Source organism: Paramormyrops kingsleyae, chromosome 10 (assembly GCF_048594095.1).
Source record: "Paramormyrops kingsleyae isolate MSU_618 chromosome 10, PKINGS_0.4, whole genome shotgun sequence".
NCBI lineage: Eukaryota > Metazoa > Chordata > Actinopteri > Osteoglossiformes > Mormyridae > Paramormyrops > Paramormyrops kingsleyae.
Genome location: NC_132806.1, coordinates 25,430,531 through 25,452,958, shown reverse-complemented (window position 1 = coordinate 25,452,958; position 22,428 = coordinate 25,430,531). Strand labels below are relative to the sequence as shown.

The following is a 22,428-nucleotide window of genomic DNA, read 5'->3' as shown; positions in this document are numbered from 1 at the left end:
CAGTGTCGATGTAAGGAGAATGCACCATTCCCCTCTGGTCCGTTTTCCATGACGGGTACGGTTCCATTCGTTACGGGCGCTTTTAATTGCTAAACTCCCTCATATTAAAAAATGCAACTAGGGTGGGGGTAGGGGGGACATTGATCGGAATGCAGAATTCTGGCCCATATCACCTTGGAATCTTCAAAGCCAGGGAAAAAAAAACCAGACGTGCGACCGGGCAAATTCCACCGCTGCGAGAAATCGATTTCCCTCCCAACACGGCGGCGACTTTAATTTCCTCTGCATGCGGTGGTGAACGTGGCTGTCAATTAATCAATCAAAGCTGGAGCGCCTGTGTGGCAAAGAGCAAACAATTTACTGGTGGGGCCAACCAAGGGGCCCGCATCCCGGGCCCTGTATCTCCCGGGGGGGGGGGGCGGGGTGTACACCAGCATCCCGGCTCCTGTATCTCCCGGGGGGGGGGGGGGGGGTGTACACCAGCATCCCCTGTGCATGTCGTCCTCCCCGTTCTGGTAACTCACAACCTGTAACCACAACGCATGTACCCAAGGGGGGGATCTGCTGCACAGATACTGAGGAAGGGGGGGGGGGTTAATGAATGTGAGAGCATGGACAGGAGCATACCTAGGAATTCTGGGAGATAATGTCACCTCGGGTGCCTCTGTCCAATTTTACATAAGATCTGACGTGTTGAAAGGCCCCTGTCACATTCCGGGCCCCCTGATTCTGCCAAGGTATCCAAGCTCCTCTGACGTCGCTGATCTTGGATAATGGCAGAATTCTTCTGGGGCCCAGCCATGCCTTTGTGCCACCACGCTTGAACCATGATGTACAGTACATGGGCACACATGGGGGGGGGGGGGGGGGCAATCCCTATGCATGGACGGCACCTTTAAATAAAACCGCTTCCAATTGAAAGATTTCTACTTTTTCCCCCCCACTGAGCCTCAACGTGACCTGAGCGGAAACATGTGGGGGCAAACCCAAGGGAGAACCTACAGCGAGGAGGGCCGGGCACAGGAATCCCGGGGCACAGGAACCCCGGGGCACAGGAACCCCGGGGCCAAGACTAAGGGTGGTGGAGATGAGGCTTTCCCACTCAGCAGGCCACTCACACCATATGGGGTTAATCCAGTGAGCAGGTGCCGTTTAAACTCTGCGTCTAAATCGACAGGTTGAAAGGTAAATCTGAAGCATGTCTCACGTCTTTTATTTCCTCTCTTTCTTGCATTTTTCTTGCTATTAGGTTTGCTGACTACTTGAGCGAGGAAGCTTAAATGGTAGCCACTATTAATGGAACCATATAATCTAATTTAACTTATAATGCATTATATGACCTATTATCAACATACATGACCTTGCTGTAGTGATGCTACTTTAGATGAGCAGTTGAAAGAAGGATGGATGTGTGGAAGAATGTGCTGAATGCATTGTTGTGATACTAGGGGCCATATATGACAGTATATATGGGGGTTTCTAAATACGACTAATAAATGTTTTATTCGTGCAGTAAAATTATAGAAACATTATTTATTTATGAACGCCATACTTGCTGCTTAACTCAATTGGGAACGGTTCTTGCACAAATGGGCTGATAGCATAACAGTCATGCAGTGCTGCTTTCGTCCCTCATTTCCTTTTCTCTACAAAAAGAACTTAATTAAAAATTACAATAAAAAAAAAACTTTTTGTTTTAAACTTTTAAACCAAAATACATTTTCCTAGGTTCTGAAACACATTTCTGAAAGAGACAAAGCCATCATTAGACTTCAAACCAGAGGATTAAAGGAGGAGGAAAAAAATTATTTTAAATAACTCCGGAAGAACAGCCTCACGACCTGCTTCCTTTACGGAGTACGGCCTAAACGTCTTTCATATGCAAAGACTCTCCAACCATGCCTTTCATATTTGTTTTGCCTTTAACGACTTGCTGTTGTGATTGCTCTTCTGCCATCAAGGACAGAGGCAAAGGACGAGAGGTTTACCGTTGGCTTGCGAGGAGAAAAACATCTCAGTGCACAAACATCCTTATAGAGAGGTAAGACCTATAAACACGTCCTTGGTTACCTCCTCCCTCTTACCATTTCTATAATTACAACCCTTATCCGCCATATTCTATTCCATTTCCACCCTGGCGTATTTATATTAAGTAGCTTTTTCTTCAATAGTCAATTGACAGCCGGTCCCTCCGTATTTTTCAAAAGGTGTGAAAACGGTTCAATACTGACAACAGGATTATATCTGACTAGGGGCAGGAGGAACAGAAATGCTGTCGTACTTATACGGCTCTGCCAGAAACAGCATAAAATATCCTTATTCGTGCAATTCAAGGACGAAAATACCTCTAACAAAGATGTTGCCAACAGTTTGTATCACGTCAGGCAAGTTTATTGGACGTGCTCTCTAACCAACAGGTGGAGGAAATCGCAATTCCGAAGACGTGAATATCTTAGGCGCACGTTAAATTGAAATACCACTCGCAGCAGCTGAAGGGGAAGTTTTTAAACTCCACCCAAATCAACACCCATAAATAACACGCAAGCCTCAAGGTTCCCATGACGTTTGTACACAGCCTACTTGCAACATTCAACCGATTTTATACCCCGTAGCGGGGGCTTGCATCGGTCACCGGGCACCACCACTCCCCCCCTCCTCAGAAGATATGTACCAAAAATACATAAAGAAAGACAAAAACACATCAACGTTGGGCTCCAAACTCTCAACTAGCCAAGTTTGATACACATCCTGCGACAAAATAGCCTGGCTGAGCGGAAGGATTTTCAAAAGTGCATCGAGTTTGTCCGTTAGTCTGCTGCTCCTCTGAACATAGTCAAATCCTCTCTACAGCAACCGCAGGCAGTGGCACGCACCTCTCAGAATCCGTGTTTTCCATGACTCGAAGACGATCTTCCCAAGAAAAATCATTCCCGGGCCTCCTTCCAACGAGAAGCAAAGACGAAAAAAAGGAAGACGGGCACCACCTGGCCTATAAACCATACTAAGGGAACGACTGTAAACCCATATTGCTTTGCAGCTTCTGTCAGATGAATGGAATTACCTTCCTCTGTACTCAACAGGGACACTGATGTGTGGATGCCAGCAAAACCAACGCTACCTGTCAGGAACAAATAAACCCAATTGCTGTCTTCAAAGAATTTAGGGAAGATCCCCCTGAATTGAGCACAAGGAAGTTGCTGCAATTTTGTTTTCATCTCATTTGAGATTTAGCAACATGACGCCACTGTCCTGGAAAGACAATGCGACGAATTTTGATTCAGCGTAAATCTGTTTACTCTTGAATAATCATTCCTACCAGTTCTCAGTTCAGCTTTGCTAGAAAAATTGCGTGGACATTTAATGATTTTCCTTCGGGCGAGTGCTTAGTGTTGAATCTATGTCCAGGTCTTTCTGTCGTCAACTAAATTTGAGTTAATTGACTCAATCGAGTTTTGTTGTTTTAGCTAAACGAGACAATCAGCTGCAACAAGTTGTCATGGTGATATGGTTCGGGCAACTAAATGGTTGAACAACGAGAGAGGGGGAAACACACACACACATGCAAACATGTGCACACACACAACATACAATCACCCTTTAAAGACATACAAGGTAAATAACTGAGAAAACCAGACCCTCCTTTTTCCCACTAAAGGCCAAAATCCACATCTAGTAGGCAAAGCCCAGAGAGAACCTGCCGTTTTGGTTACAAATGAGTTCAGTCTGCTCGTTTCCCCACTCGTAATCAGGCTTATTGATCTGCACACCCCATCGAGCCGTTTCACGGAGGACCCCACTGAATCGGGGGGGGGGGGGGGGGGGGGGGGGGGTCAAGCATTCGCTTCGGGGTATTACACGGGCTTATTTGCAGGTGCTGTTGGGACGTCGTCTTTTCTCAGACGGATCCCATACCACAAACGCGTCGCCGAAACCCTAACAGCCGGCATTACGGAGCTTAACACTATGCAAATTCCAGGCGCTGCCCCTTCCACCCCTCGGTGACCTGGCTCCACCCGCTTTTAAAGGGGCCTCTGCCATTTTAGGCTGCCACGGTGGCGGCCAATTAAACAAAGCGAAAGAGGATTTAAAAAAAAAAAAAAAAAAAAGCCGTGCGCTTCATTAAGTGGATAAGGTTAATGAGTTATTTATATGATTGGCATACTCCAGTGGTTCGAAAGGTTAGCTGCTTCTTCCCGGCTGCCCTTTGGAGTTTGGGGGGGCTCCCCCATCAGTGTGCCCTCCCGGGTGACTGTAATGAGGGTCACGACCCCGGTGCGTTGCTCCACCTCGCCTCGGACACGTAGCGTGGGCCCAGGGGGGTGTAGCAGGCAGGCGGGCCGACGAGGGCAGAACACCGCGTGCCCCCTGTTCCCACTCTTCTCTCTCCTCCACCCACTCCCAGCCGCGGCACCACGCTTTCCAGGGATGAGCTCCGCTCATCCCGTCCATCTGAGAGAGGGTCTGGAGAGTGGGCCGGGCTGAGGGGCTCTAAGAGATGACGCGTGCCGGAGCCTGATTGCACTCTTGGGCTCACAGTGGTTCAGGTTTTGTTTACCAGTGCAGACTTCATAAAAGGGATTCTGAAAGGATTCAGCCACATTATGCTTCCTTACTATCAAAAGGTATACACTGTAACGAGAGCTTCAGAATGGGCCTCAAAAGCCACTTTCCCGCTTGCAATAATCACCCCCCCTCATTTATTTGTCCTTTAAATTTTTTTTGCTTTGGCTGGTCGCTCTGGGCCCCGAGCCCGGGCCCTGCTGCCTTAGCGACCATCGCCGCCGAAATTAAAACTATGTACCATACTTCTCACTTAATGACTGCATTAATGTACGCAAAAAAAAAACAAAGCATCGTTACAGAGCGCACAGCCCAGAAACGCGGGTAGGTGATTGGGGGGGGAGGAGGAGTACAACAGGAGTACAACAGACGAGAAAGTAGAGCACGTGAGGGAGGAAGAGGAGGAGAACATGCAGGAGGTCCTCCAACCTGCAGCCTTCCATGTATCTGGTTGAAGATCCATCCCGTGTTTGACTCTTTTGCATGCCTCCTGCACCGCAAAGGTCAGACAACTTGAGTAGGGGGGGGGGAGGGCGGGGGAGTCAAGGGGCAGGGGAGTAATCGGAAATGCATGCGATTGGACGAGGTCCAACAAAGCCGGCTCCAGCCCACACTGGCACGCCGAAAATGCGACCAATGCAACCGGTGGGATAAATGCGACCGCAGCGATGGTGACCGTGACCACACCGTATTTCTTCCCCGAACGTGTAACGGGTACCTCCTATGAGTGAGTATTGGACAAATACAAACAAATGAGGCAGCGAACAGTGACTCAGTGCTCTAATGAACCAGTGTATTGACTCACTGAATTTCCTCTCTGTCTGCAATGTGTGGATCCCAGCTGCCACTCTGAATACCAATTACGGCACACTGCCGCGGATGGGGGAGGGAAGCGAGCGAGCCAGCCAAACAGCCGGGCCGGCGTGCGGGGATGCGTGCTCTCGTCAGAGCCGGAGAGGGGGCTGCTGGGTAAAAGCCCACGGAGGGAAGGAAGTGAATGCAAAGCAGAGGGATGAGGGGCGGTGGGAGGGGAACAGGGGGGGGGGAGGGGAGACTGCTGGGTGTGGAGAGGGTGGCAGGGTGGGGGGACAGTGTTTTTTTTTTCTCCTGGGCCAGTCACTGCTTTGCCTAAGATCGGGGCAACATAGTGATTTATCGGATCGCGGTCAGGATGCAGTGCCTTTCAGGAACTCTGCATGGCACGGTGTCATCAAACGCAGGTAGGGGGCGCTCAGCAGCACCAGCCCCCCACGACATCCCCCACCTCAGTCCACTGTGTCCCTCATTTGTATCCATTCAGCCTCCTCGCGATCCTCATGACAACCTTAATGAGCATCCTCGCATTCCGCACGATACCACTAATTTGAGAAATTTCCTGCACAAAGACATAATTAGACATCGTAATTAGACGCAAACTTCGCTGCGCGGAGAACATGCCGAGGCGGCCGGTGTCCGTTCAGGGTGCACCTCTGCGCTAATGCCAGCATAGCGGCTAATACCGCCATGGGATGGCGAAGGAATGCCAACGCCGAGCCCTGCCCCTTTGTCATGCTCCGTGTCGGAGGCTATCAATCATTAGCCCCCGCCCACGTTCGCTTCACAGTAACCTGGCCTCCTGCTGGGCTTTCACGCACAAAGACACACGCATGCACCAACCAGCAGGACTTCCCAGTCACATATGGATCAAAAGCATCAAGGCCGATCACTGCAAGAATCGCAGCGACTATTCGAATGCATCTGGCTGCACCATATGCGTGACTGAGCTCAGGGATGAGGCGTGACGAGGTATTTCTATGCATAAACAGCAGTGGTACCTGGGCATACTGCCCTGCGATGGGCTGCCCCCATCCTGGGTTATTCCCTGCCTTGCTGTGCATAGCTTCTGGGATAGGCTCCATACCTTAGCGACCCTGCATAGGAAAAGCAGGTATAGAAAATGGTTGGATGGATGGATGAATGAATGGATGGATGGATGGATTGATGGATGGATGGAGAGTACCCGGGCATGCACCTAATTGATAATAGAAGCGACCTAAAACCTGGCATTTCAGGTTCATATTTAAGGTTATTTTTAATGTCGTTCTGCTCTGCTTGACAGCCAGACAGACAATGTAAACACTGGGGTTCACCTACATGCCCTCGCATTTGGCCGGCCTTCTCACACCTCTAGCTAGACGGTAACTATGTGAATCTTGAACAAAGGACCACAAAAGAATGACTCCTATTGTGGCTGTTCAATTCCATTTCCTGGGCCATCTATCCAAAAAGGCTCAAGTTTAACCCTCTGCCTACCTACACCCAGCCTCTCCAGGATGGTCACACCTCTACTATTTTCTTAAAGCGCCCGTCTGAAAGCCAATGAACGTTTCATACCAGATCAAATGCAGAACGGAACATGATAACTCACACAGAATCAGAACCAGACTAGCTTGCTCCACAGGTACAGCACACAAAAAAAACAGGGAGCTAAAACAAGTCATTTTTGTCACGAAGCAGAACCCTGCTTTTGTGGTAGCTTTTGCCTGCCTGAACGGGCTTGAGGGAGGATGGTGTCCCCAGGGGGCTGATGGGAAATGCAGTCCAATCAAAAGCACCCCCACCCCCAAGTCCACTTGCATGTAACTTGCGAGGTTCACCATGTTCTTCACGCCTTTTCTCAATGTTATTGTTTCTAACTGGGAATGGTATTAAACTGCCAGCGAGTGGTTGTGCTGTCAGTAGGTCAGTAAATGCCTGAAAAAAATATAAATATTTTATTGCACATAAAAAGAAACATCTAGGGCTGAATACGAATACAGTAAACAAAAAAATAAAGGCCAGTGGTCTCAGGATGGTGAGTCACGTCACCCCACTGGACCACCATTATACTGGTTATGTTTTTCCTTCTGGCACCAGTAAACTTGGGCCAGGGTCTCCCTAAAGGTAGATCCAGTCACCTGGCTAGGAGTTGCACCTTCCATCCAGGCCAGAAGGGCAGATTTTTTTCCACCAACCCATCCTTGAAGACACCTGTGGCTTTTCATTTTCTCTTGTTGTGCCATCTCTTCCCTGCGCCCTTCCCCTGTCCATGCTGATCCCATTCACCTTGAGCAGAGGTCCTTTCCCCAGTCACGTGCTCACGTCTTTGTCCGTCCCGTCCATTTCCTTTCTGTGGTTCGAGGACAAAGCGTCTTGGAGTGGCAGCACAAACCATTCCCACCAATAACATTCCTGCTAGCTTAGCAGGCCAACATTGGCCCCCATTTCGATAGCGGCCGTGCCACTTTTACTTAACGATGCATTTGGCCAGCAACGTACCAGCGGTTAAAAATTATCTGGCTCCACACCACACTCCAATTCATCCCACCCTGTGATTTCCTTCTAAATTTAAAAACAGCAGAAAAAAAAACTGAAAAACAGGAGAAATTTATCTGGCTGGTTAGTTATACATTTTCCGAAACTATTGTATGGGTCCCTGTCTCTCTTCCTCATTAAGCTCCGGTAAATAAACTCCCCGCCAAACCATATTATCTCTGAATCAGCCGACAGCATTATTAAACTATAATGACATTAGTTAACTAATGGTTAACTTGGAACTTGAAACAGAACAATGTTTTTTTCTCCTTTCTATTTTTTTTTACATTTTCAGATTAAAGTGTACAGTCACACATATATTAGCGAGCACCATGCACTTTTCACAGGAAAGGTTTTATGCATTCTAGGTGCCATGATAATTAATTCAAATTGGCTATTGCAGAACACAATGGAAATTTATCCATGGTCTCGGTTGGACCGCTGATCCCCCACCGTGAGCTGTCCCGTTCTTAACCCTCAAGGGGGGGTGAGGAGATGCTTGCTTCCCCCGTCCTAAAATTCACCTTTTTGCATGCTCCCTTTTGTTGGATCGAGTCAACAGTTTCCTGGGTCTAAAACGACCTTTTCAAGGTATATATTTTTAGGATGTTCGGATTTGTGATGATATCCGCGTTTTCCGCTAGGCACTGGAGTAAAGCAAGGCAGTTTCTCATGCTTCAGTACGACGGCCCGGTAGCTGAAGATAAATCGATGGCTTCTTCCCGCAGCTCGCACCCGTGACACTGGGTATCTCTCCTTTTCTGATCCCACCAGCACCCCTGTTCTGGTGGGACAGCAGGGCATTCTTGCAAAAAGTATCTACTCCGAGTCGGCGTGGCACACGCACACACACACACACTCACTCACTCACTCACTCACTCACAGAAACACAGACACGGACACACGCGCGGACCTACAGTCATGCCAACAGGCAGCTGTGCTGGCAGGACGAGCCGGGCTGTGCCTCTGAGAGCTGTGAGGTGAGGGACAGGCCAGTTGGCCACCATCTGTCATGGCTCCTTTGGGCCAGGGTCTGGTTCCCGCGGCCCGCGCCGTGTCGCAAAATTCGGGGGCGTCGCCCTTCGCCCACGGTGACTGCTAGGCCTCCAGTGGGCAATAAGCGTGTCCTTCCCTCAGACGGGGACGGCAAAGGTTCCCTGGGCCAGAGGTTGTCTGGCTCCGGCATTTTCTACGGAGGTGGCACGCCTGCAAGTCGCTGGGTTGCCCGTGGCAACGAACGCAGCCCTCTCCTCCAGTTCTGCCTCATGGCACCACGTGGCACGACAGACGTCAGCTGGCAGGAATGCAAACTGGACGAGAAAACGCTCACTACCTTAAACGCCTCCTGTCACCCGTGAAGGTTTTTAAGGTTGGCCAGACACTGGACACCTGAGACTTGGAAGGAAATGAGGGAATGGGAAAGCCAGTTTGTGGCTTCCTTAAAGCTTAACGTTTACTGGTCTGATATAATCAAACAAATAATTGGCCAATGACACAAAGTGATTTGACTTTAAAGGTATCTCTGCAATGGACATGCTCCTTTTCCAGGACGTACGCTGACTCATACCTTGCTCTTCCTGAGACGGGCACCAAGCCCACTGCGACCCTGTACTAGATAAACAGACCCTATACCTGCTACTAACTGCTCCTAAGCATGTGGATTTGGAGGTCAATAATCAGTGGCGTGTAGAAAAGGTGGAGAGGGATGGATGTAGAGATGGATGCTTCCCAAGTGACAGAATATTTTGAGGTTGTCACAGGACCCACAACGTTAAGCCAGGATTCAGAATATTTTATGGTTGTTCCTGGACAAGATTCCAACAAAGTTCAGAATATAATGTTCTACCACAAATCGGAAACTTTTATACTCTTGATGTTCATTATAAAAAACAGAATGGATGGATGGACGAAACATATTTTTAAGTATAACCTTAAAATTCAAATATAATGTGAATTTCTGAACAGCAATGGGAAATGCAGATATTTACCTTTAATGCAAAATATATTTGATGTTTATTTCAATAATCCCTTAGTTAGCAGCACTGATAAAATATCAGTAGCTTCTTTTTAACACCATGCAAAGATCCTCTGAATTCGTACAAAATGAAAACACATCTTACACATCACATGTATCCACAGAACGAAGGACCAGACCCGAGCAACTGGTACAACAGAACATCGTGTGACGCTGATTCCCTTCCGCAGACGGTGACCAGCGCCGAGGGCAGCAGGGTAACACAGTTGTTAACGAGAAGGACTTGCAAACAGGAGGGTTGCCAGCTGAAGTCCTGCAGAGGGCCGGTTCTAGTACCCTTGAGCTTGGGTACTTCACCTGAACCGCTCCAGTGAAATACCCCCATGTAAAATGCGCAAAAAAGGTAATCTGCGTAGCATGAAACATGCCAGCCAAAGCAGCTAAAGCGGAAAGGGCACGTGCTCGACCGAAATGCAACATGATAAAACTGCAATTAAATAAAATGCACCTCCTTCGGCACAAGGTTAGCTGATTGGGGAAGCTGTTGCCTTTTTCCACACCAGTTGCCCATCCCCCTTCCCACCAGGATGAGTGTTGTGGTCAGGGGTGGGCGGAGCCCCACCAGGAAGGGCCCTCTCGCAACAGACCGCCACTGGCCGCCTCCGGTCGGCACCACGAGTGTATCCTGGAAACGCCATGCTGCCCCTCGCCGAACAGCGCACTCTCCACGAGAGGAAAAACTGAAGGAACCGAGGTAGATGACCAGAATTTAAAAATTAGCGACGTTCGAATTAAATTAGTGATGATAGAAGCCTAATAAAATGTCCTCCAAACACAAGAACAGTTAATTAAAGCCTGTGTCTCTTAACTGGCAGATGATGGGTAACAGTGGGTTAGGTATTAACCAAATATAATGCAGCTCATTATAACCCAGTCCAAGTGAAGCCCGTTTTGATGCTTTTAAAAATAACAATAATAGCAGCAATATTAATAAAACTGTTTTAATTTAATGGGTGGCTCAGTGGGTTGTAATACTGCTTTACAACGCCAGTGTTAGGGGTTTGAATCCCCAGTCCTTCTGCAGCCCAAAGACACAGTCAGGATAACAGAGGACGACTGTGTCGATGTCTATGTCCTGCGATGGACTTGCAATCCATCCCAGGCAAATCACAGCCTTGGCGCCTATGCTGCCTTGGATAGGCTCCAGCTCACTCACCCATGACTCTGACCATGAAAAGAGGTCAGAAGATTGATAGATGGATTTTTAATTCAAAGAAAAAAAGCAAACAAGCAGGCAGGAATAATAGCACTAATGGTTGATGCCTGACCAGTGGGTGAGTAATTGTCCCATCCTCCTCAAGATGCACATGAGAGCATTACTTACACAAAAATGTTCTGAGGGCAGAACAAAAAAATGATTGGTTGAAAGAGATAACCATTCAGATGGCAAAGGAGGAGGGTCCAAGCAACTAGAGGAGGTGAGACCAACCAATCGGATGTCTTGGTCTAGCCTCCTCTAGTTGCTTGGACCCACGTCCTTTGAAATCTGATGAGTTATCTCTCTCAACCAATCATTTCCTATTTCTTACATCAGAACACTGAGCCTTCAAGACAGGAAGTTCATTCGTAAGAGATCACCAACACCAACATGACACTCACTGACTCTATTCGCCAGGATGTGCAGAACAAGATGTACTAAAAGTTCATCACTGCTCTGATACGAATAAAACTGTGTGTTGTATCTGTCACTACAGTGCGAGCAGGTTGTTATCAACAAAAGCTATCGCTGTTCTGGCTCGCTTGGATATACTGAAGCACTAATTATTATCATTTTTTGTGACATTTGGCTTGAGGCCCTGTGTCCCCCCACAGTTGGAGATCTAGAGGGCACATCCAAACTCATCCAACAGATCGAGGAACATCTGGGCAGCTGCAAGTCTTGGTTTTTTTCTGCCATCACTAATCTTTGAAGAGTAACATCCCGATATTGTAACACCCCGATATTGTAACACCCCGATATTGTAACACCCCGATATTGTAACACCCCGATATTGTAACATCCCGATATCGTATCCCGCGGTCCCTCCATAGACGACATCATTTATCGACTGGACTAGTGCTTCCTGTCTCCGATTAGCAACTCCCTGTGAAATGAGGAGGGTCGATCTTGCAGGAGTCAAAATTCCTTAGTCCCCGGTAGCCATTTTTGATCACCCGGAGGATGTTAATTTAAACAGAATGAAGCCTGTCACCAAGCCAGCTCAGCCCACCGCCATCACGCCTTCAGGACGGTAAGCAGGGTGCAAGGGCAGCGCTTTCATAAAAGCATAATAAAATGTATCTGGTAACACTGGCAAGCTTCTGCATCACACCCCAAAAACAACAAATAAGCCCTAACATTCAGGTTAAAATTCCCAAATTCACTCCCAAAATGGAAGAAAATCTGTTACTACTTTTTTATGTTCCCTAGACCCTGGCAACCAAAATTCTCTCCCGTAAGATGCAGCAACTTTTCACACTAATCTAAATTTACAAATAGACCTTTTCTGGTTTGACGTGTCCTTTCATTTCATTCATATTCCCGACCCTTTGTGATTAAGCTGACATACCAGAACTAAAATTTACCTGCGCATATATTCAAGACAGAAAAAGGGCACAAAAAAAATATTTCCTATCTACCCTCATAACCATGAACCAACCTTTTTATCCATTTTTATCTTCTGTGTAAAACAAAACAGCCTTCTAAAAACGTTAGCCAGAATTAACCCTAATCTTGACCTTATCTTCTGAAATGGGTTTCAGAACAGCACAAACTCTGTATTCCACGTTCTGGTCTTTTCCCACCATTAAAGGACCTTTTTGAAAATCTATTTTCTCTCTCTTTTTTTTTGATATACCCGATGGGTCAATTTTCACAAATAAAAATCCACTTGAAAATAACAGCTCCGCCTTCTCCCCCTTATTGTCTGTCAGCATAACACGTTATTCAACTTATATTGCCTGTATATGCAATCTTCCAGAGAGATGCACTTTTCCTGATGAAGCCCCAGCTCAGAGCCTGTCTGTTGAGTACGCCGTTTTGCTGTTAACTAACGAGCACAGAGTACACCTTGGTGTCTCTGACAGAGGATGGCGCAATAATTGGCTGTTTTCGGAAAGGGCATGGGGAGAAAACCGGCATTTTTAATGAAACAAAGCACCACTGGTAACCCGACGCAAGCCAGGTACCATTAGCTCGCACTCGTGGAAAGACTCCAAAGTCCGTACGCTAAAATGTTTCCCCCGAAATTCACAGTGTTATACTTACCCTGGGATTTGGGGTCCAGATTTCCATGAAGTTATGGGAAGGTTGGCTAACGGCTAGTGCCTGATATGATAATACGCTACGATCACTGCTATGTTAAAGCATCCCGTATTAGACGTTAAAACGAGCCACTCAAAAAGGTGTGAGACAGATTAAACTGGAATCCTCCGAGACGGACAGTAAGTTCGCTTTATGTGTTTTAACAAAACTATCCTTTTTGCCAAAAAGCACACGAGTTTATGAATGGGTTTCCGTTCACGTCAAGGCATCAGGGGATGCGGCAGGTAATCATTTTCAGGTTTTTAAGACTACGAAGAGGAACTCACACACACACACACACACTCACTCACTCACACACACACACACACACACACACACACACGCAATCATATCCGCTGTTGACAAAAACCAGTATACAACATTAGGATTAAGATGTGCAGAAGAGCCTTCAGAAAGAAGTGATTGATTAGGCCCTTCCAGTGTAAATCACTGTTGTTCTAATAGAAAAACCCGCTTTTGTTAGTCTTTGCGGTAAAACGAGAAGCCGGGGGACACATGCAGAGAGATCTTTTGTTCCGCTCCCATAAATCCCCCCGGCTTCTACGGCCGTCTCTCCGCGCCGGCGCGGTCGAAACCGGAGACTCCGGCATCAAGGGCGAAGCAGCACAATGGCCTCTTGTCATTCCCCAGGCCGGCTCTCACGGGGGGGACCCGCCCCCTTTCCAAATTCCACCGAGGGCACATCCCGGCAGGGTGGCTCCCACCCCTTCAGTTGAGAGGACCAAGCGTACCTGGGGGGGGGACCCATAGTGCTAATGGTGCTGTAGGCATTCACGGGGCCCTTATATAAACATGGCTTTGCCCCCCCCTCCCTTGAGAGAGGCTTGGGAAGCAGTGAGAGGCGCGGAGCAGGGTGCCAGTTGATCTCATCTGTTTATCTCAGTGTTTGTTTAACCAGGAGCGGCAGGTGCACCTGTATCCACTGCAGCACGCCCCCCCCCCCCCCGTTTTTAACCAAATCAGCCACGTCGGCAAACACCTCCATCCAGTCCCTCCGTTGCCCCCCCCCCATCAGGCTTTTTAGGGTGTTCTCGAGATTCCGGCATGTGGAGAGCAGGAACAATGGGGGGTGGGGGGTCACATCCAGGCCTCTTAATTGGCCAACGAAACTCAAAAAGTCTGGCTCGTTCCGGCATTCCCGAAATCTCACTGTGGGGAGAAGATAAACACAAATAAGGAATCGAGGCGCGGTTCAGGGAGCAGCAGTCGCCACCGCAGTTAGCCCCCTGGGTCCCCGGTACAGATGCGTGCGCTGACGTGGGTGCCCTGGGGGGGGGCGCTGACTGCAAACAGTGCAGGTAACATGATGCAACAGGCAGCGCACCCGTCATGCCACAAAGAAGCTGCTGCTCATCTTATCCAGGGGGCCGCGAGGGGATGTGGCCGGGAGCTAGACGAACCTGCCATCCCCGCCCCCAAGGCCCTCCGGGAAGCCCCGGTGCACCCACCTGGCCCTTTCTCGCTGGACCACCAGCAGAGGCCGCGGGCGTTAGCATTAGCCATGCCGCGGCTCTCAACGTCACGTTTCGTCGTCGCCCACGTGTGCGCTTACACCATCTTGCCTGTAATCCTCCCGACGGGAGGCGGTCTCACAGCACAGGGCCACCGTGCTCAGATTACGACTCCTCAGGAGGACGGCGGGGAGGCACACCTCCGTCTTTAAGAGCAGGCCGGGCCATGATCCTCCACCACGGACCCAGCCTGCGCGTTACGTCTCAGAAGACAAGCGCTCGATTCCTTCCCTCCGGCCACAAAAGGGCGATCAAAGGGCCCGGCCGTCTCGCTCGGACCTCACCTCTGCGTCTAATTACAGCACGGAGCTGCCGCAGCTGTGCAGTCTGCCGGGGCCAGTCACTCCGCAGTGGGCGGGACCGGCTGTGGTGGGTTAGCACTCATTGAGGCGGCGATCTCAGGCCCCCTACCATTCTCAGGCACATCCCGCTGCGCTGCGTCCCGCCCGCAATCCCACTCAGCCAGAATATCTGAAGCCACTGTTTGCCGTTTTTTATTTACTTGTCGTTGCATCTTTTACCCGGCACGTGACAGACAGTCGCCTCCTTTCTGATCGTCTGACGGCAGTTATATTTCGCTGACCGGTCGCTCTTTGGTGCCACGTTAGCGCTAAAAGACAAGCTCAACACGTCCTCCCCGTTTCTGTTTCTGGACAAAAGGAGAGGGCATCCGATTTTAATTTTTTAATGAGCGTCTGCTGCTGTGCGCCGAGGAGCACGAGAGGTGAGTTGTTTTTACGGATCAATAATCTCCAAATAATAAACACAAACAGGGTGTCCGCCCTCCCTTACACAACCGCGCACGACACGCAAACATAAGAGGTCCACTTTTTCAGAGCCTCAAGGCTGAAGCCATAGAGTGAGCACTGAAATAACAGAACAGATCTCTGATCAACCTGTCGATCCTTTTACAGTCTATTTGCTCACATTTCCTTGTGGTCGTCAAATGTGATTCATACATACATATACACACAAACATCTCCCTAGTATTACGACTAGCCCATAATAAACTGTAAAACCGTATTGTTTATTTTAACAAATAAAAGCGGCGTGAGATGAAGAACATGAATCCTGTCATACAGGTCTAAATAAAGACACAGTAGCAAATAGCTACTAACACAATTATTTGCTGGAATCGTCTTAAACTGAAACGTTGTGGATGTAGCTAATCGACAAGCCTCCTGCAAGTCGGCACAGTGCGTGCGGCATGTTGGCGTGGCCTTGTTGGTTGCCCCTTAACATTACAGTCGCCCGCATCCAACAAGAGCCCCAACGATGCTATCTACTCCAGTGCAAAATCTTTATCCCCCCGCCCCCCCCCCAGGTAGGCTGCGCGCGTCCCCGCTTCCGATATGCACGGGATGTCGCGTTGCTCAAAATGGCCGTCCCGTCGCCTTTTTGAAGGGCTTGGCCACTTGATGCGCCAATGACCTGCGTCAAACCAGGAGCGCCGAACCCAGCCCCGGCCCCGGCCCCAGCCCCGGCAGAAAGAGCCCTCCCGAAGTCCCGACAATGCCGGCCTGCAGGACATCGTTCCCAAGGGCCAAACCCCACTTGAGACACAGAATATAACCAGAAGCACCGTTGGGTTTTCGGCCTGCGCGATTTGAGTTCTGAATGAGGTGAACTCTACAACAAATCATCCCATACTTACATAACTGGGTATGGAGTCGGTACTTTTAAGTATCATTTGGAATTTTTAATAAACACAAGTGTTCCAAGAAAAAAAAAAAGTTTAACAAAAAACACCTGGTGAAAGTAAACATCTTGAAGATCGTTTTTTCGCACACACATTTACTGAGTTCGCTCGTGGTCTGGGGCGCTGGTCATACTTGGTGCCCTTCCGACCACATCCAAACATTCAGAAACTAAAGTAAACCTGGCGCAAGGATAGGCAGTTCTGGCAGGGACAGGATCCACGGCTCGGTGCCGAAACACACCGAGAGCTCGGTGTGCCAAGAAAACTCACCAACTGGCCCATGTTTGCTTTCTAAGCAAAAAGTTTCTCTCTGTACCACACCTACAGTCTCTTAAGCTGTCATTTGCCAACGATATTACTGACAGTAACAATACCATAAATGCAGTATTACTGTATTTCAGTCGTTATTATAACTGGTGTCGTCATTATGATTAAAACACTCGCAGCAAATAAAAAAAAACAACATACGTGATTCAACATCAAGACTTAAGCAAACTTTCAAAATAATAATCTCTAAATGTAATGCCTACTAACTGAACATCATTTTGCACGCCTAATAATGATAATAATAGGAGGGAAAGACAGCAGGCAGCCAGGCTGCGTTCAAACGGCCGCGCTGGAGAAACAGCGCTTCACGGCGACGATGCACAACCCCGGGACATCCTCTGACCATCTTGCGACGTTTACTTTGTTGCACACCGAAACAGGTTTCCGTGATGTGCACGGTGAAACCTTCCCAGTTTCCTCATTCCAGAAGCATGGATGGGGAGGGGGTGTCTAACACAAGGACCACTATATTTTTAAAAAATCAGGCTTTAGAATAATGGAAACATTATTGTAGCTCATCTGTTCCGACGCACATGCAAAAAAAAACCATACAAAAGCCACATTTTTTTGCTAAAGGTAACAATACTGATCCGGGCAGGGCAATCGAGATATTGCGATCCCCGGGAAAGCGTCTCGCACGTCCCTTAAGCACGGCGAAGGCGGCGCGTGTGGCAGCTTTCAAAGCCGCACGATCCGCTGCTCCTTGCATTTTTCACTATTATGGAAACGCATGTTACAAAAAAAAAAGTAATACAAGGTAGGTCGTGAGACATGCATCCCATGCAAACTGCACAGCTGGCTCCCGGAGATACAGCCGCGGCTGTGCATGTGTAATGGACGTTACCCTGCAAATAAAAATAAAGAGGCCCCCTTTTCTCAAATGCACTTCAAAACGGGCATGAGCACCAGCGCCGTCCGCATTCCCCCGATCGGCAACTGATATCCAACTTACCTCCCGATGCACCCAAACTGCGCCTTTTCCTCGCCACCGGGACCCCCCTACCCCCTTTCCCGTTCAGACAAAATCAGAAATCGGTCTTTTCCCTTCAACACAGGCACTTCTCCATGTTTTCCCCAAGCCCGGACTTCCAGTATGAGCAGGTGGACGCGCCTCTCAATGATGGAGACAGCGCGCTTCTCTCCCCCTACCACTCCATTTTAAATTACGGCAGTCTTCGTTTTCCAGGAAACAAATTGAGACCTTAACTATTCCATTCGCCATACGATGGCCAGGGATTTTAAAGCGGAGTCATGTCGACCGAGCTGGTATTCCCGATTCACGGTGCCTTCAGTTGTTTTCCACCATCTACGAGGTGCTTGATGCTGCCATTGTTATGTCGTTTTTTTTTTCTCTCTTTTTTTTGCAGCTGGACCCCCCCTCCTTCACGAGCGCAGGCTCGTACGCTCGCTCGCCGCTCGCTACTCTCCCTTTCCCCGTCTCCGACCTGTCATAAAGAGCGCGCCCACCGAGTCCACGCAGGGCCGCGCGCCATGTCGAGGACGCGCCGGGCAGAACAGGTGCTTTTTTCAGAGGGCTGGCGAACTTGAGACAGAGCTGAGTGACTTGTTAGCGATAAGGAGGGACAATGTGCAGCCTTACTGAGAATGACATATGCACTATATATATATATATATATATATATATATATATATATATATATATATATATATATATATAACCGTGAAAAAATAGAATTTAATATTTCGTTCCACGTTCCATTTTTGTTGTCATATTGTATATAAATACATATTTATAAGTTATATCTATATAAATTAAATTTATATATTACTGTACATGCAGACATGTATAGGCCTATATAACGAACCGTGTTGGTCCTTTCTCAATAAGGTTTTTGTGCACGCACATAATCTAAATTAAATTCAAGGGCAGAAAAGGGTATGCATCGAATTTAATGAAACCGGTTGCAGTCCCACACTAAAGATTTATGAGCAAATAAATTCTGTTGGCGTTAACACATCGCACCTTATCAGGTCTGCTGAAGTCTGCATGGCAAAACAATGATAGAACGCAACATAAGAAGTGTATAAGTTACATTGTTGATTAAAATAAAGTAAACTGAACTACACAACTGCTTATTGCTTATTCATCAGCGTTTAGTTTCCTGGTTTTTAGGTCTACCCAGGTCTGTATTATTTACTTTATTTATATTTGATTGGTACGTTGTGAGAGTTTGGCAAACTGGACACAAATAATAAAAGTATCGTCTTCATTGAGAGCTTTTCTTTTACCTTGAACATGTTTATTTGGGTTGTTTTGCTGTCCCACTCTGAAACTTGTTGAACTATACTCTAATTAAAAAATATCTGAAGGCCAAATACAGACCTTCCAGTGGTTCACCAATTGCAAACTGACATATCAAGATGTTACAGTGTTGCCATTTTTATTAATTATTACTAGATGATCAGTATTCATTTTAGTGCAAAACAATGCTTTCAAATTTGCAAAATAAGTTAGCAGGTCACTGCTCTTCATCATATTTATTGTCCCATAATGCATTTCCTCTGAGTGATCCATGTCTAGTCAAGTCTCAGGCTATCCTAACGAAGCATTTCATTTAGTAAACACAAGAGAGTGCTTATGAACAACAATGAGAGGTTGAATGGTTCAAACTGCACCCACATCTGTCCTGTTCAGTTTTGACAAGTATCTTCCTTCACCCTATACAACTCAGAAATGCCGGTTGAGATGTTTACATGTTTGTGGACTGTGAGAAGACAGCAAATGACCAGGAGGAATTCCCACACAACACGGGGAGAACTTGTTGTATAAAAATGATATGGGAATGTATCACAACACACCCATGTAAAGCAACTTGGGGCGACACTGTTGTGAAAGGCGCTATATAAAAACTAATTGAATTGAATTGATCTTGCAGACTCAACATACACTACACTGTAGCCAAACCATGGAAATTTTAGGTAACATTATAGTGTGATACAGGTAGATAAATTACCTGTGGTTTTTCTTTACCAGTTGAAAAACACATTGCTAAACTCTTACATGCTCCAACAATAACCTCCTGAGACCCCACCCATTCATTTATATCCATTGTAGTGGACATTTTGTTTTTGCATCTATCTTTTCACTGATGTAAGGAAACATATTTATTCCTGTTGTATACTAAAGAGGACATGCTGTGAAATAAAAATTTTAAAAAATTTGAAAAAATCTAAATTGTAAGATGTCTTATTTCCCCCAAAGACAAAAAACCTAAAATTGAAGGACACTTTTTTCCTTGGGTCTCAGGAGGATAATTATGTTACTACGAGAAGTCACCTGACATATGCCTTTTCGAGGTCAATTTGACCCAAACATACTTTATTTGTTCTCCCAAATACCTCCATATTTACATATACATATTTATACTTCTATATATTGCCTGAGTTTTGTCCTGTGTCCAGTGTAACTGTTTGTCCTGTCTGTTTGGCCCCGTGTCTGTTTACAGGAAATACATGAGAAAGTATCTCATTGTACTCAGTTTTTCTATTAGTACAAATGACAAAAAACCTTTTGAATCATTGTACCCTTTCAATATTTTCTGATGTAATAATATTAATGCATAACCACAGTGGCATGTGATACAATTCAAGCATAAAATCAATACAGTTTTACCTAAAATAATTCCAAATCATTTTCTCGATTTAGAAATATGTTACAATGAGACTGCGAATTTTGTCTCAATTAGATAGAACTTAGCCATCTTACAAAATTGCTTATCCAGTGCTGGGTCATAATACTGTCCCAGTAAGCCTATCAGTCACACGGTCACACAAAATGGGCAATTTGGAGACACCAGTTTGGATCAACTGCATGTTTTTTGTAATGTGGGATGAAACCAGAATAGCAACAGGAAACCCACAAGGACATAGGAAGAACATGCAAGCTCCACGCATAGAGAGTGGAAAATCGGCCCCCAAATCCTGAAGGTGTACAACCTACTGAGCCACCACACTACCCTTTAGGGAATATGCATGGCATAGAGCTGATGTGTGGCTCAGTCAGACAGGCTGCTGGGCCTATGATCAGAAGGTCATCAGTTTAAATCCCAGGGTCAGCAGAGCGATTTCACCATCAGACCCTAGAGCAGAGCCCTTAAGCAACAGCTTCTACATCCAAGTGCTTCAAGGACTGGCAGACCCTTCTGAGCTTCTGGAAGATGCACAGCACCTGCTTCACAAAAAAAGTCAAAGAAAGGTGTCTGTTTAAGTAATAAAAGTACAACAGGGGTTCATATCCCAAGGATATGGAGGACTGTTTATATTTAAGATCACTCGGACACCCCCGGTCTGTGCTGTCCCAGTGATGGGAGCTTAATGACTGTAACATTATTTGAAGAAGTGGTGAGTCATGGGAGAAGAAGAGGTTGTGGGCTCTTTTTAGTCTAAGGTACTCCTCGCTGCCTTCCAAAAACAGACCGATGGGGAACATGCTCTGAGGTGGTGCTACTGTCAACAACACGAAGAAGCACAAAGAGCACGTAGCACCCCGACTCGCCCAGGAGTGGTAACATTCAAAAATCACATCCACTGAAGAACATTACTCTGAAACGGAGGTGGCCTCTGACGGCCACTGCTTCAGCGATGGAGGGCGGAAGCAGAAACCTCGCGATGAGGAGTCGATGAGGCTCACTGTGGTACTAACTCGGCGGGGTAATGTGGACCTATCCGGATTATAACACTGCACATGTTTGGGGGTGGGGGGGGGGGGATGTCGGGGGCACATTACATGGTTTCAGGGAGGGAAGGCAGGTGTCCCCTTCAGAAAAACAGCCTGAGAGAAAAGAGAATTACATTCTGAGTGAGTCACAAATGCTCTGAAAATAATACGGGATGTGGGGACCTTTTGATAAGAGAAAGCCTGTGTGTGTGTGTATACCACGACCCTGGTTAACTGAGAATTCCGTTCTTTTGTGATGTTCTTGGTGTTCGGTAGCAGAGAAAACAGAGCAGGGAAACAGGCACTGTGTCCCAGGAGCTCTGAGCACATGGGCCAAACGGGGGGGGGGGGGGGTCAAATCTTAGGGGGGAGTGTGTGGCGCTAAACCCTTGGGCCATGGCTAAAAGCATAAATTAAGCAAATCAATAAAGTAATATATGTTTTTTTTCTCTTAAGTTCTATTTTTTCCTTCTGCCTCCTCCTCATTGTCAGCTTAAAAGGACAGCCAATTAATAATCCAATTAAAAAAAAATCTTTTTGTTGTTGGGTGGTAACTAGCTACGCAGCAAGATACTGAGCTGTCATGATAACAGATAAACGAGTAGTGTAATAAATTAACTTAATTGCGATTTCCATCAATTTTAACGTTTGTTGGTAAGTGACTTAGAATTGACATAAATTGTGGTAAATGTGGATATTTATTATGATGCTGAATGCATTTACTCACTGTATAACAAAGCATTAGTTAACATATAGGTATTTGTATTTTTCTGGTGTTTATCTTATGTTAAAAACAGCTTGTCATGGGAAATAGCTGTTAGTTCAGTCTTAAAAAAAATATTGTGAGACATGCTATAATTATACTCCTCACACGATTGTGATGGGGCCTGCCAGTCCTGTACGATACACGACGCTCTCCCACGCTTAGAACTACTTACAGTATGTGAAAGATTCATTAAAGATTAATTAATCAGAAAGGTA

The 22,428-nt window shown here is 46.9% G+C and overlaps 1 protein-coding gene across 5 annotated transcripts in view; it reads right to left on the bottom strand.

Annotated features, from left to right (window-relative positions):
- The window catches only part of nexmifb (neurite extension and migration factor b), a 67,589-nt gene extending 49,300 nt beyond the window's left edge, over positions 1 to 18,289 (bottom strand). For 4 of the 5 annotated variants that reach the window (XR_002838867.2, XM_023816469.2, XM_023816471.2 and 1 more), the window contains exon 1: positions 17,722 to 18,289. The gene's annotated coding sequence lies outside the window, so the exon portion shown is untranslated. The remainder of the gene's footprint in view (positions 1 to 17,721) is intronic. The other variant, XM_023816468.2, reaches the window with a different exon arrangement.
- Positions 18,290 to 22,428: the final 4,139 nt, after the last annotated feature.